Raw genomic sequence first — 14909 nt, 5'->3', positions numbered from 1 at the left:
TTATAAACTAGACCCCTTGAGGTATTCATTGAGGGGTATAGTGAGTATTTTGACCCCATAGGTTTTAAAAGAATTTGCGTCAAACAAAAAATTCTCATATTTTTTTACACAAAAGAGTCATTTTAAAGGCAGTTTTTTTGCACACAAGGCATGAAAATAAAGAAAAACACCCCAAAATAGATGGCCCCATTTCTCCCGTGTTCAAAAATGTACACTTTGTGGCCTTAATCCTATGTACGGATGCACGGTAGGGCCCAAAAAGATGGGAGCACCAACTGGATTTCAAGACACAAATTTTGCTTGCAGATATTTCAGGCCCATTGCACATTCAAACAAGATTTGAGATACCAAAACACTTGAAACCCCCCATAAATGACCCCATTTTATAAACTAGACCCCTTGAGGTATTCATTGAGGGGTATAGTGAGCATTTTGACCCTATAGCCATTTCACAGATTTTACTAACCTTGGGATGTGTAGGTTAAAAATTACTAAAATGTCCCTTTATCCCCAAAGTTTTCATTTTCACAAGGGGTTAAAAGAGAAAAAGCCCCCACAGTTTGTTACACAATTTCTCCTGAACACGGCAATACCCCAAATGTGGCCATAATCTGCTGTATGGGGACATGGTGGGGCTTAGAATGGGAAGAGCGCTATTTGGCTTTTGGAGGGCAGATGTTGCTGGAATAGTTTTCAGGTGCCATGTCGCATTAGCTGAACCCCTAAAGTACCAATACAATGGAAAGTCCTCAGATGTGACCCCATTTTAAAAACTACGCCCATCAAGGAATGTATCAAGGGGTATTATCATTTTGAGCCTAAAAATGCTTCCCAAAAATTAATGTACAAAATGAAAATTGAAATTTTTAAAGAAATCTGCCATCTCGGTGCCCAATACGTTGCACCCACTTTGTGTTGTCAGAGACCTACACTCCTAAAACTATTAAGGGGCCATCCCGAGGGGCAGAAAATTATATACGTGGGTGTAAACTGCTGCTTGGGCACACAGCAGGGCGCAGAAGGGAAGGAGCACTGCGCTTTTTAGCTATTGGGGTACAGAGTTAGAGGGACTTTTGGGGCGCCATGTTTTTGCAGAGCCCTGGAGGTGCCAGTAAACTGGAATTCGCCAAGAAGTGACCCCATTTTGTAGGGGAAATTTTAGGGTCTCGGCAAATATGACATGGTGTCCAAACACCAACAATCTAAATCTGCACTCCAAAAGCACATAGCGCTCCTTCACATCTGCGCCCTGCTGTGTACCCAAATGGCGGTGTATTCCCACATGTATGACACTGGTGTACCCCGGATAACGGGCTTAATGCCATATGTGGATAGAAAGGCTGTTTGGACACAGGGGCACAGAAGGGAAGGAGCGCTATTTTGGTTTTTGGAGCACAGTTTGGTTTTTGGACGTCACTTTTGCAAAGCCCCTGAATTGCCAATAAAGTGGAATCCGCAGACATGTCACGCCATTTTAGACACTAGCCCACAGATGGGATTTATCAAGTGGTGTAGCGAGCATTTTTAACCCTTGAGTGTTGCATTTATTTGGTTTCCAGAAATGAAATTGCGGCTGATAATGAGAAGTTAAAAATGAAGTTTTCCAGAGATTCGCCATTTCAGTATCTGATATGTTGTGCCCGACTTGTGTCAGCAGAGATACTCACTCCAAACACTGGTAAGCGGGTATCCCGGGCACAACAGCTTTCAGAGCGTTCATCTCTGATACAAGGTGGGCACAATATATTATGCACTGAAATGACAGATTCCTGGAAAAATGGTCATTTTCACCTTTCACAATCATCTGCGTATTAATTTATGGATAATAAGTTATAGCAACATTTGGGGGTTAAAAATGCTGTCTGTACCCCTGGATAAATCCTTCAGGGGTGTAGTTTCCAAAATAAGGTCTCATATCAGGGGATTCCACTTTACTGGCGCTTCAGCTCTGCAAAAGTGTCATGGCATCCAAAAACCAAACCGTCTGTGCTCCAAAAACCCAATAACCCTTCTTCCCTTCTGTGTCCGGCTGTGCCCTAATATCAGTTTATACCCACATATGACATTACGTACGTTATCCCGGGTACACCAGTGTCATACATGTGTCATACATGGGGCATAATCTGCAGTTTGGGCGCACAGCAGGGCGCAGAATGGAAGGAGCGCGATGAGGCTTTTGGAGTACAGATTCAAATGTTTGGTATCTGGCTGCCATGTCATGTTTGTAGAGCCTGTAAGGTACCAGAAAATTGGATTCCCCAAAGGAGTGACCCCATTTTGAAAACTGCACCCCTCAAAGAATTTATCAGGGGGTGTAGTGAGTATTAGTATCCGGACGTGACTGCACAGCGGTTGGCGAAGAGGGAATATATAAGCTGTGCGAAGAACATTGCAGACACCAAATTCCCTACTATGTCCCAGTAGCTCCTATGATTGGGGGAGTCACTCTGGGGGTCACTTCTGGTGTCTTTTCGCTCATAAGCTTTAAATCTGGGGTGTCCCCTGATATTCGCTCGCACAGATTATATATTCCCTCCCTGCCGCAGCCAGTTGTGTTCTAATGATTTGGCGATTTTGGGGTTGTTTGTCTTCACATTACTAGACGCTATATTTTCTTTATTTTTCTGGTGACGTGGCCATATAAGGGCTTGTTGTTTGCGGGATGAGATGCATTTTGTAATGACACCATGTTTGGGTGCCTACAACTTATTGAATACATTTTATTAACTCTTTTTTGCTGGATTTTCTAAAGAAAAATCAATTCTGGCATTGCATTCTACCTTTTAAATTTTTCGCCATGCAGCGTACAGTATAAGTAACATGTGTCCTTTATTCTGCGGGTCGGTACGGTTACGGCGATACCTCATTTATGTTATTTTTTAATGCGTAACTAATTCTGTAGAATAAAAACACATTTATGGACATAAATCAATGTTTTTTGTATCACCATCTTCTGAGAGGCGTAACATTTTTATTTTTTGGTTGACAGTGTTGGTTGAGGGCTTATTTTTTGCGGGACAATGTGCGCTTTTTATTGGTACTATTGTGCGGTGATTATGACTTTTTGATCACTTTTTATAGCATATTTTGTAAGGTGAGATGGCGAAAAATCACTACTTCCGGCGGGTTTTTTCCGTTTTTTTTTTCCGACGTTCACCGTATACATTAAATATTGTTGCAGTTTTATTGTTCAGATTGTTACGGACGCGACGATACCAAATATGTATTGTTTTTATTAACTTTTAGGTTTTTTTTAATATAATTCATTTTCTATAGAAAAAAGGGAATTTTGGGGCTTTATAAGTTTATTAATTTTTATCACTTTTATTTATTTATTTTTCACTTTTTTTCTCTTACTTTTTCATGTGTCCCTTTAGGACACTTGGATTAGTGATGCTTTGATAAAAGCATCACTAATTCTCTATTAGACGCTGCAGGACACAGCTGTCAGTGTCTTGCAGCGTCTGGAGGAAGTCAGACGCAGGGGCTGCCTGCGTCTGACTTCCTCTTCCCCGGGCAGGATCAACCAGGTATTGGGGGTCTCTTGGAGCTTGGGGTCACTGGCCAGACCCCAGGCTCCATGTTAGAGACATCGGCACCCCTCGATCTCGCCGCGGGGGGTGCCGATTCAGCCGGCACCGTCACGGAACCGCTTCAGTTCCGTGATCATGTTTGATCACGGAACTGAAGGGGTTAAAAAAACCCCGATCGGAGACCCCTCCGATGGGGGGTTATGGAATGGGGTCTTAGCTGTTAGATACAGCTAAAATCCCATCCAATTATGTCGGCACTTACAGGGAATCCTTCCCTGACTGCCCGACGTAGTTTTCCTATAGGGCAGTCAGGAAGGACCTGCAAGTGCCGACGTAGATTCCCTATGGGCCGGTCGTTAAGGGGTTAAATTATATTTGTGCTCTAAATTATTAGAGCATATGTGAAGATGCCTGAATACACTTAGGCCCCACACAGTGGAATCTGCTGCTGATTGTAAGGCAGATTCCACTTCAAAAATGAACGGTAGTTTCCGCCCTGATTCTGCCTCTACTTCCATTCAATGAAGGAGGAGCAAGACGCTGAAGAAAAAAAAAAGTGCCCCGCTCAATCTTGCCACGGAGCCCACGCAGCTCGAGCCATCCCGCTTATTAGGCCCATTCAGTCTGTCCTCCTCAGTAGAAAAAAGCTGCAGCAGAACATCAATGCTTTGTTTCAACATTCATTCACTGGAAACTGGAAAATGAAGCGCAATTTGACATGGATGTCCGCTTAAAATTCCTCCTCATTTTCCGCCAATGGAATTTACCCTTAATGGGCAAAAGTACTAGAACAACTACACATTATGCCGATAGGAAATGTTATAAGACATCCTATTCTAAATTCTTAGGCATTAATATCAGAGTTGGTCCTCCCTTTGCAGATAAGATGGTTTCCACTATAATAGTAATAACTTTATATAGCACCAACATATTCTATAGCACTTTACAAATCAGAGGACACATGAACAGATAGTATTTGACATTTACATGTGACAAAGAAATTAACAAGCAATAGGATTGAGGGCCCTGCTCGCCAGAGCTTACAGTCTGTGACTAGATGAGCAAGTAGTGAAATATTCGATATCCGTTTTGAGTAGACCCTCAATATTTGACTATTTGACTGAATATTGAATCCCATTATAGTCTATGGGGAAAAAATGCTCATTTCAGGGGAAGCCACAATTCAACTAAGGAGAGTCACCAAGTCCACAATGACACCCCAGCAAATGATGACAACACCCTGGAATGCAACTGGGACAGCAGGGGAAGCATGTCTGGGGGCATCTAACAAGCCCAAGTCCCAGTATTACCCCACTATCACAGCCTATCAACTAGACACTCCAAACTCAATATGGAAAGTGGAAAAATACTTGGAAACCTTCTTTCCTCTACAATAGTATGGACAGAAACACACATTTTAAGCTAAAGAAACATTAGCAAGCACCCCGTTAAATCACGTTGCCCATGACAAACACAGATGACATAGGCAATGGGAAATCCAACAGCCCCCACCCTTAACTGTCATTGTTTATGTGTGTGTGATGTGGTGAGACCTCCAAAAATTACTTTTCTGGCCTTTGAGGTGAGCCCTTCCAAATTAAGTTAGAGGCCCTTAAGCTGAGCTACCAGCAGAGATTGAGGCCCTTGAGGTGAGTTGAGCCTTGTAGCAGCAGAGTTTTTGGCCCTTTGTGTACAAGTGTTTTCTTTTTTTAAAGTATACACTTGGAGGGTAGATATATTGAGCGTATATCCACTACCCTATATACCAGATGACAGTATACAGGTTTCTTCTCACCCCCTATGGGACAGGTATATAGTGTATATAAGTGAATTTGAGCCCTAAAAAGGGCTTTTGTGAAATGTTGGCAGGTTGAGTGTATATACTGGAGGTGTATATACTCTTCCTGCAGTGTAGCTCTGAAAAGAGCTGTTGATTTTCAGTTTTCCTGCCTAGCAGAAGCTAATCGCTATCTGACCCTCACAACGATGTCTCTCCCTATCTCACCAAACCGCATCTGACACGAATATGGCTGACACTATCCTTATAAATCCGAGGTCACCTGATTTAGCCGGCCAATGACTTTTTCCTGTTTTTGACTACGTTTCCTGCTTCCTGTCTCACCTTCCCTGCACAGTTATTGGTGAAAAAAAGCGCCAGGGAAGGTGGGAGGGGATACGAATTTTTACTGCGTTTACCGCGTGGTATTCGATCGGAATCGAATATGTCAAATACCGTAATATTCGATCGAATACCTACTCAATCGAACGGTATTCGCTCATCTCTATCTGTGACTATAACTATTATAAAGGGGGCTGCCCCTAGAGGGCACTAAGCAGAGGTACTGTTTTCCTATTTACATCTTGGTAAACAGATTTGCATATTTTTCCCATAATTCTTCAGTGGAGCGAAAAAGGCTTTTGTAAGTGTCCATACTTCTGTGAAGATGATCTCTCCTTAAGGAGTGATAATGTCCCCAGAACCTATAACTCTTCTGGGAAGGATTTCTACAAGATCTTAGAGTGTGTCATTTTTGCCCATTCATGTACAAGAGCATTTGTGAGGTCAGGCACGGATGTTGAACAAAAGGGACTGGCTCTTGGATGTTGGATGGGGTTGAGGTTACGGGTCTGTGATAGCTAGTCATGTTCTTTAGAGATGAGCGAGTACTGTTCGGATCAGCCGATCCGAACAGCACGCTCCATAGAAATGAATGGATGCACCTGGTACTTCCGCTTTGACAGCGGCCGGCCGCTTAACCCCCCGCGTGCCGGCTACGTCCATTCATTTCTATGCGAGCGTGCTGTTTGGATCGGCTGATCCGAACAGTACTCACTCATCTCTAATGTTCTTCCAACCCAAACTCACTAAACCAGCCTTGTTTTATGCATTGGGGCACATCCATGCTTAAAAAATGTCATCTTCAACTCCATTGTTTAGCATCATCTGTTTCTTGGATTTGTAACATGCACCCTAGCTTCATAGTCTCTTGGTATAGACATAAAGATTCCCGTAATGTATTGTAAAAAATAAAATAAAAAAAAGAGGGGGGTTGAAACACATTATGGTACAAAGAAAAGAAATTCTAAATTTGGATGAATTAAGCTCAGCAAATCTGCCCTGTTTTGTTGCAATATCAGACACAGTTATTCAATAAAGACTTCCTTGACTTTCTTCGGGACTGTTGTCTTCATTAGAACAACTTGTTTGGCCATATTTTCAAGGAAATAGGTAAATAGCTGAAACATTTTAGAGAAAATGTCCACTCAATGTGTATGGCATAAAATAAATAAATAAATTGATGCTTACACTGAGATGTTAGACCTTAGTGTTGCTGAGACCAGAGGAACCATGCCTTTGAATTCTGGCAGAACCGCCAATGTTCCAGGGCTACTTTGTAAGACCTACATTCTTTTTAAAGATAGAGGTCATCCTATAAACTCAAGCTTTTTAGCCAAAGTAGCCATAGTACTAACAAATATTGTTGCACATAATCAGCTATTTTTCCTTAAAATTGCAGAAAAACGTACTTAGAGAATCAAGGGCAGGTTACAGCGCCAGTTCTCAGCAGGATGCAGACAATCCACAATAATTATAATCAGCAATGTTACAGATAACATTTGGCGCCGTGTACAGCTGCTTTATTTTCCAGCGCAATAGAAAATGAACAAGCGGGGAGGGAAAACAAGCGCTCCACTGCTTCTCTGTACTAGTTTTCTAATTTTCTTTTTTTTAACATCAATAGAAACTACGGTTTTTCCGAAAGTACTCATTGTCATATTGTAAAATAAACACCGGGAGGCCAAAGACTGACGTTACAGGATTGAGGTGAATAATTTAAAGAATCCAATCTGAAAATAGTACTGGAACACTGGCAATTTTCTGGAATGGATTCGCAGTTACTGCATATTGTTGTATATAGGATTATAGGTCAAGGCATGGACTCTTAAAGGCATTGAAGATGTCCTGTGGTCTCTGGTAACAAGAGGTTAGCAGCAGATCATTTAAAGGGGCTCCATCAGCAAAATTATGCTGAATGAGCTCCACATATGCATGAATAGCTCCGCTCGGGCACCATTTTTCTCAATGGCAGTATGCTCGCATCCTTGAGGCGAGCAATACTGCGCACGCGCTGGATTTGAACCAATCCTGCTGGAAGAAAAGGACGATGAAGCCGGGGAAGAGCCAGGACTGGAGCGCATCACCAAAAGAAGAGGAAGGCGTGCCAGAAGATGAAGTCGGACCGTGCATGACCGCCCACTGTGCACAATAAGTATAATTTGCATATATGTTTTTATGGTTTCATTTTAAAATGGGGGGGGGGTTTAAAATAACATTAGCGGTGCCTGAATAGACTATCAAAAGGCTATCCACGCATATGTGAGGCTCATACAGCATAATTTTGCGGATAGAGCCCCTTTAAAGGGGTTCTATCATTGGGAAAAGTCATTTTTAACTAATCACATCCTTGCATAGCCCTTAGAAAGGCTATTCCAGCACAGTAAGATTGCTGAGATGTGGTAGAATGATAAACAGTGAAGGCAAGATTATCTCCTCTTTGGCCGGGTCCACACAGGGTTTTTTAGTCCAGAACCTGAGGCAGAGACTGCCTCAGGTTCCGGACCAAAAAATGGGTAGTCGCGACTGAATGCTGGTGCATTGCATTGGCATCCAGTCGCACACTCCGCTTCGGATTAGGCCCAAATGAATGGGTTTAGTCAGGAGGGAGTGTCTTCAGACATATGTTGCAAGGCGAATCCGCCTGAAAGAATGAGCATCTTGCTTCTTTTTCCGGGAGCCGGAACAAACGGCCCCCGGAAAAAAAAAAGAACTGACCGGATATGGCCTCAAAATCCTTACCAAAAAACCCAGTGTGTACTTACCCTTTATGTCCTAACTCCTAAGGGGTTGTCCATGATCTGAAGATATTTGATACTGATGACTTGATGGAAAATCTGACACTCGAACACCGAACCGATGAGCTGAAGCAGTATACCAAGTATATGGTCAGAAATGAATGGAAGTGAATGGAAGCGGGCTGCAGTTCCCAGTCACCACCACTACAGAATATTCCATGCAGATGTTGCTCTTGGTCAGATTTGACCTCAGTGCTGCAAGGCAACATGCTCCCTTGCTCCTGCACCAGTGGCCTATTGTTTTTCACCGTCACTCGACTTGTAACCAACTGCACCAGCTAAACATAGGCCATAGTAGCGCTCTATCGTCCACCACCATAATGGCCAGTGATAGGCTGCTACGATTAGGCGGTGAGACAACCAGAACGTTCTCTAAATAACCCACGCATTTGTTTATTACACAGGCAGTCCCAGACCCGTGTCATGCTCTCTTTTTCCTGTGATGGCGCTGCAGGGTAATGGAGTTTATCACTAGGAGTCCAACTAGCAAGACAATCATTTTGAGTTTCATTGTATGATTTTTGGCATACTAAAATTGATGCTCAGTGCTTATTTTATCGGCTTGAAGATGGATGTGGCTTTAGCTATTCAATTTGCTCCAAATTTATTGCCATGTACCAATTTTTTGATACAAATTAAATCTAGTCTTCTACGAGTATGTGTATGAGGGCTCCAGGCTCTCAGTCGTAAGATGTTTGGGGAGGGAGGGGGGGGGGGGAGATAAAAATCAGGTACGTACATTTTGACTAGCCAGTCTTTTTGTCCTGGGGTAGATACATCATTGCCAGACACTTACATACGACCGTGGTGAAGGATTTCCAAACCCCCAAGGAATTGGAATCGAATTATCTCTGCACCCATTCTAATAAAGAATATCTGGAAAATAATACAGCTACTAAAGCATCCTAAAAAGAGTGGATTATTCTGTTATAATGCACATCCAGTAATGACCTTGGGCAATGGAGGAGACATAAATATTAAAATAAAAGCTCATGCACATTATGGCTTGTCAAGGTAATTTTAATCTTTTCATGCAAAATCTCATTTCTGCTTACAGTAGAAAATAGCCGGTTTATATCTCACAAGATTGCATAAGTAATCAATATTGAAGGTTATACTTTTTTTTTTTTTTTCTATGAAGTCAAATAGCTCCAAAATGCAGGAACCAAGCCCACAAAATGTTATTAACCTTTACCTTACCTTTGGCAGAATGTGGCTGTTTTTCAGGTATGGTAATGGAGTAAACAATTTCAGAAGTTGACTTGGCACAGCAATATGTGAAAGGCCCCGTCAGGGTCATGTACTGGACAGGTGGGAGGAGGGTGGGGGATTTGTTCAATACTTTTAGGGCAATTCTCTTTTGACATTGCTACATGCCTTAAAGGGAATGAGTTATTAGAAAATGTCATTTTTTAAATCATGTTTCCACGTTATCAAGATTTAAAAAAAAAAAAAAAAAATTGATAGCACGGCCGCAAAATAGCGCCGTGTGTACGGTACCGGCTCCCATTGAAAACAATGGGAGCGTATACGGCCCGCAAAAGATCCCACGGCGTGTACGTACCAAATGATGAGCCACAATACTCCATGTGAACCCGCCCTAACAGTGTGAATGGAGTGGTAGCGAGCACGCCTCACATGGAACCCCAATCTCATGACGGCTGGGGTCCAAGAGGTCAGATCTGTGTTATACATTATTTTAGTGGCCTTTGGGTCCTTCGTATGCAGTTTTCTTTCATTTTTTTTTTTTTTTTTACTGGTACAATGACCGATATGGTTGATAGAAAGTTTGTGCTTATAAACCAGTCTGATAACAGCAGAGCTGCCATGTAAAGCTTGGGCAACAACAAGGAAGGAACTGGAGCCTCATATTAGACAGTAAGAGGATGATTTCAGATTACTTTAGATTCTAATAGCCTATTAAGCAAAGTAGATCAAGGCTCCGCAGTAATCGATCAGGGCTAAAATCAGGCAAGCAGCCAGCAATGAAGGCAATAAAGCGTAGATAAACAGCTCTTTATAGCAAGGTCTCACCAGGCAGAAGCCAATATCTGCTGCAGATGGCTTCACAGTAATGAAACCCTACAATCCTAAAAATACGTTCATGGAAATGGGTGACTGCTGAACACTGAACAAAAGGTGTTGAGCTACATTTGGAAGTGAGGGGACGCCTGCTAATTTAGTCCATGAGGAGTCATTCTATTCCTTTATACAGCACCAACATATTGTGCAGTGCGGTACAGAGATGGTCATCATACTGTATACTGCAGTCCTTGTACCCAGTGGGGCACACTACCTATAGAATATTCCAAATGAATTACTTTCGATCTACTTATTTCCCTGAGATCATCTCTAGAATCCCTTTTCTTTCTCTAGACATAGATAAAACCATTGCTGCTCAGATTCTTTCTTGTCTTGGCCACTGTAGGTCATTGGTAATTGATCTTTATCTGTCCCATCTGTGGACCATCCTGAATGCAGTAATCAGGTTCATCTTTCTGCTGTAGTGATGTCTTTCCCCTATGCCAGTCCGAGAACTGGTTACCCATTCACTTTACCTATAATGCTCTCCACAATGCTGCACCTCCAAGTCTTCACTCCTCTCTGACTACTGGTTGGTGTTCTAGGTTCTGCCAAAATCTAATATTAACATTCTCCATAATCTGAACCTCCCACACCTGTCTCCAAGATTTCACCTGTGCACCACCCTGAACAAGATTAAGTTATAGGCATACCTTAAATGTACAATATCTTTAAAACAAGTGCATCAGATTTCATAAAGTGATAACTCGGAACCAGATACTTTCATTCAACACTGTTTTCCCCACTCTTTACGCACAAACGGGCTTTATATTTGTGCATACACAGAATCTGGGTTATACAGCTTTATGTGAGTAGCCAATTTAGTATTATTACACCTAGCAGGACTATAGCTCTTATATTACCCAGTTTTTCCTCAGCTTGTAGACTAGTGGTTGGCCATTAACCATTACTTTTTCATATGTGCAGGAAACAGCAAAGTGAGGCACCTCCTTAGGTCTGAGTGTGAAGGCTGTGGCTCTTCCAAGGAGGCGTCTGATGCTCCGTCATGTTGCTTACACAGCGGGTCCTAACCTGCTCCATATTATCAGAACAGATTGCAGGCCCCATAGAAATAAATGCATCATGAAAGGCATTCAGAATATATATTTAAAAAAAAAAAAAAATCAGCCCCCACTTGGTTGTGTGCATAAGGCCTTAAAAATAAGCGGTAGGTGTTACACGTTCACATCCAATGTCCCATTGATCAGCACCACCCCCTTGTTTAGTACTTTTTCCTCTCCTGTATGCTCCAGTCTTTATAGGGGTTGTCTCACTGAGTGTCTTTAGCAGACTTGTCCACCCCTGGGCACCCGAATACCCTCACTTAGTGATAAATCCAATGAGCTCATCCCATCGAGATAGTTTCTTATGCTTCCGGCGCACATACATTTCCTTTCTGAAGTCCAAGTGCTAAACCTCAGGTCCACAGCACATGCACTGGACATCGACTGTATGTAAAGTAAGACGTTTTTATTAAACAATCTGAAGAAGCAAAGCAAACTCTATGGATATGAGGGACACTAAAGCACCAGCCCTTTTAAGGGTCCATACACACGGAGTGTATTGTGACGTGTAAAAAAATGTCATTGAAGTCAATGGGAGTCTTATTTTTACGCGTGTATTTTGCCAAAATGAGTGCGCGTTTATTCCGTGTGAATTGACCCTAAATGTGGCTGAGGAGGGCTATATAATCCCACCTATTAGCAGCCTTCAATAAATAAGATAAGCTTATCCAGGTGCACGACCCAACCTATTTTTCAGAGCAGTGTGCAGTCCAAACAAGAGATGGCGCTGCACAGCAGACTTTCCCCCATCAACTATACACTCACCGGCCACTTTATTAGGTACACCTGTCCAACTGCTCGTTAACACTTAATTTCTAATCAGCCAATCACATGGCAGCAACTCAGTGCATTTAGGCATGTAGACATGGTCAAGACAATCTTCTGCAGTTCAAACCGAGCATCAGTATGGGGAAGAAAGGTGATTTGAGTGCCTTTGAACGTGGCATGGTTGTTGGTGCCAGAAGGGCTGGTCTGAGTATTTCAGAAACTGCTGATCTACTGGGATTTTCACGCACAACCATCTCTAGGGTTTACAGAGAATGGTCCGAAAAAGTAAAAACATCCAGTGAGCGGCAGTTCTGTGGGCGGAAATGCGTTGTTGATGCCAGAGGTCAGAGGAGAATGGCCAGACTGGTTCGAGCTGATAGAAAGGCAACAGTGACTCAAATAGCCACCCATTACAACCAAGGTAGCCAGAAGAGCATCTCTGAATGCACAGTACGTCGAACTTTGAGGCAGATGGGCTACAGCAGCAGAAGACCACACCGGGTGCCACTCCTTTCAGCTAAGAACAGGAAACTGAGGCTACAATTTGCACAAAGCTCATCGAAATTGGACAATTGAAGATTGGAAAAACGTTGCCTGGTCTGATGAGTCTCGATTTCTGCTGCAACATTCGGATGGTAGGGTCAGAATTTGGCGTCAACAACATGAAAGCATGGATCCATCCTGCCTTGTATCAACGGTTCAGGCTGGTGGTGGTGGTGTCATGGTGTGGGGAATATTTTCTTGGCACTCTTTGAGCCCCTTGGTACCAATTGAGCATCGTTGCAACGCCAAAGCCTACCTGAGTATTGTTGCTGACCATGCCCATCCCTTTATGACCACAATGTACCCAACATCTGATGGCTACTTTCAGCAGGATAATGCGCCATGTCATAAAGCTGGAATCATCTCAGACTGGTTTCTTGAACATGACAATGAGTTCACTGTACTCCAATGGCCTCCACAGTCACCAGATCTCAATCCAATAGAGCATCTTTGGGATGTGGTGGAACGGGAGATTCGCATCATGGATGTGCAGCCGACAAATCTGCGGCAACTGTGTGATGCCATCATGTCAATATGGACCAAAATCTCTGAGGAATGCTTCCAGCACCTTGTTGAATCTATACCACGAAGAATTGAGGCAGTTCTGAAGGCAAAAGGGGGTCCAACCCGTTACTAGCATGGTGTACCTAATAAAGTGGCCGGTGAGTGTATATTAGCATGTGGCTTATGGTGATGGTTCTAGTACATTTAGAAAGTACTGTATATACTCGAGTATAAACCGACCCGAATATAAGCAGAGGCCCCTAATTTTACCACAAAAAACTGGGTATAACTTATTGACTAGAGTATAAGCCTAGGAGGGAAATGCAGCAGCTACTGGAAAATTTCAAAAATTAAAATGGTTGGAGTTTTTGGGTGCAGTAGTTGCTGGGGAAGGGGAGGGGGTGTTTTGGTTGTCTGTCTGCCCCTTCCCTGAGCTTGAGGACTGGGTTTTTTCTTCCCCCACTTGGAATTCAGTCTGGCTGAGTATAGGGTATCTGCAGTGCTCCTATTAACCCCTTCCAGATGGAACAGGAGCACTGCAGATACTCTATATTCAGTAGACCGGGCACTATCAGACAGAGGGATACCTAATGTGTTTGTGTTTCACAGTCATTTTCTACTTTTGTATGTATTCTAGGGAAAGGAGGGATTTAGAACTTTTATTTTTTTTTTTGCACTATTTTATGGGAGATTCTATACATTAATATTGTGGCTGGTCATAGACCCCCCCCTCCTAAAAAAAAAAAAAAAGACTCGAGTATAAGCCAAGGGGGGGAGCCTTTTTCAGTACAAAAACTGGGCTGAAAAATTTGGCTTATACTCGAGTATATATGGTAATATTAAAGTGACCAACCCCTTTAGTTAGTTTGTATGTTCTGATTCACATTACACATAGGCTACATAAGATCATAATTATTATACGAAATGGTACCCGTATTAATTGAGCTTTAGCACAGGACCACATTGTACATTTTGGTCAATAATATCCCCCTCCCCAAATATATTAGCACATTAAAATTCTTTAATACAGTGTGAATAACACATCTAGCACTGTGTACTGTACCTTCATGTACCTTCCATTTTTATTTCTGCACCACCATAAAGCTAAATGGACCATAAATGACACTTTTCAATACTTTTAGCCAGCCACTTATTGAACATGGAGCATTGCTTAAAGGAGGGTGGCTCAGTAGGAGAGGGGCATGCCTTAAAGGGTTTCTGTATATATATATATTTTTTTTAATATAGGAACTATCCTTAAGAATATATTTTATTTTTGAAGGGCCCAACAGGTGGCCCCATGCACATATCAGCTGAATGGGACGTCTTCCAAAGCCCATACTATTCACAGCACAGAAACAGAAGCTGTTGGCTCCGTACCCTGTATAGTGGCCGGGTACCGGTACTGCAGCTCAGCTTCTGTTAAGGTCATACAATGTCATTGAGGACATGCCATAAATTACTTTACAACCCAGGCAGCCTGAAATTGCACCATAATTTT

The sequence above is a fragment of the Leptodactylus fuscus genome, chromosome 9, assembly GCF_031893055.1.
Source record: "Leptodactylus fuscus isolate aLepFus1 chromosome 9, aLepFus1.hap2, whole genome shotgun sequence".
Lineage (NCBI taxonomy): Eukaryota > Metazoa > Chordata > Amphibia > Anura > Leptodactylidae > Leptodactylus > Leptodactylus fuscus.
The sequence above is the reverse complement of the archived record's forward strand: the minus strand, read 5'-3'. Positions refer to the sequence as shown.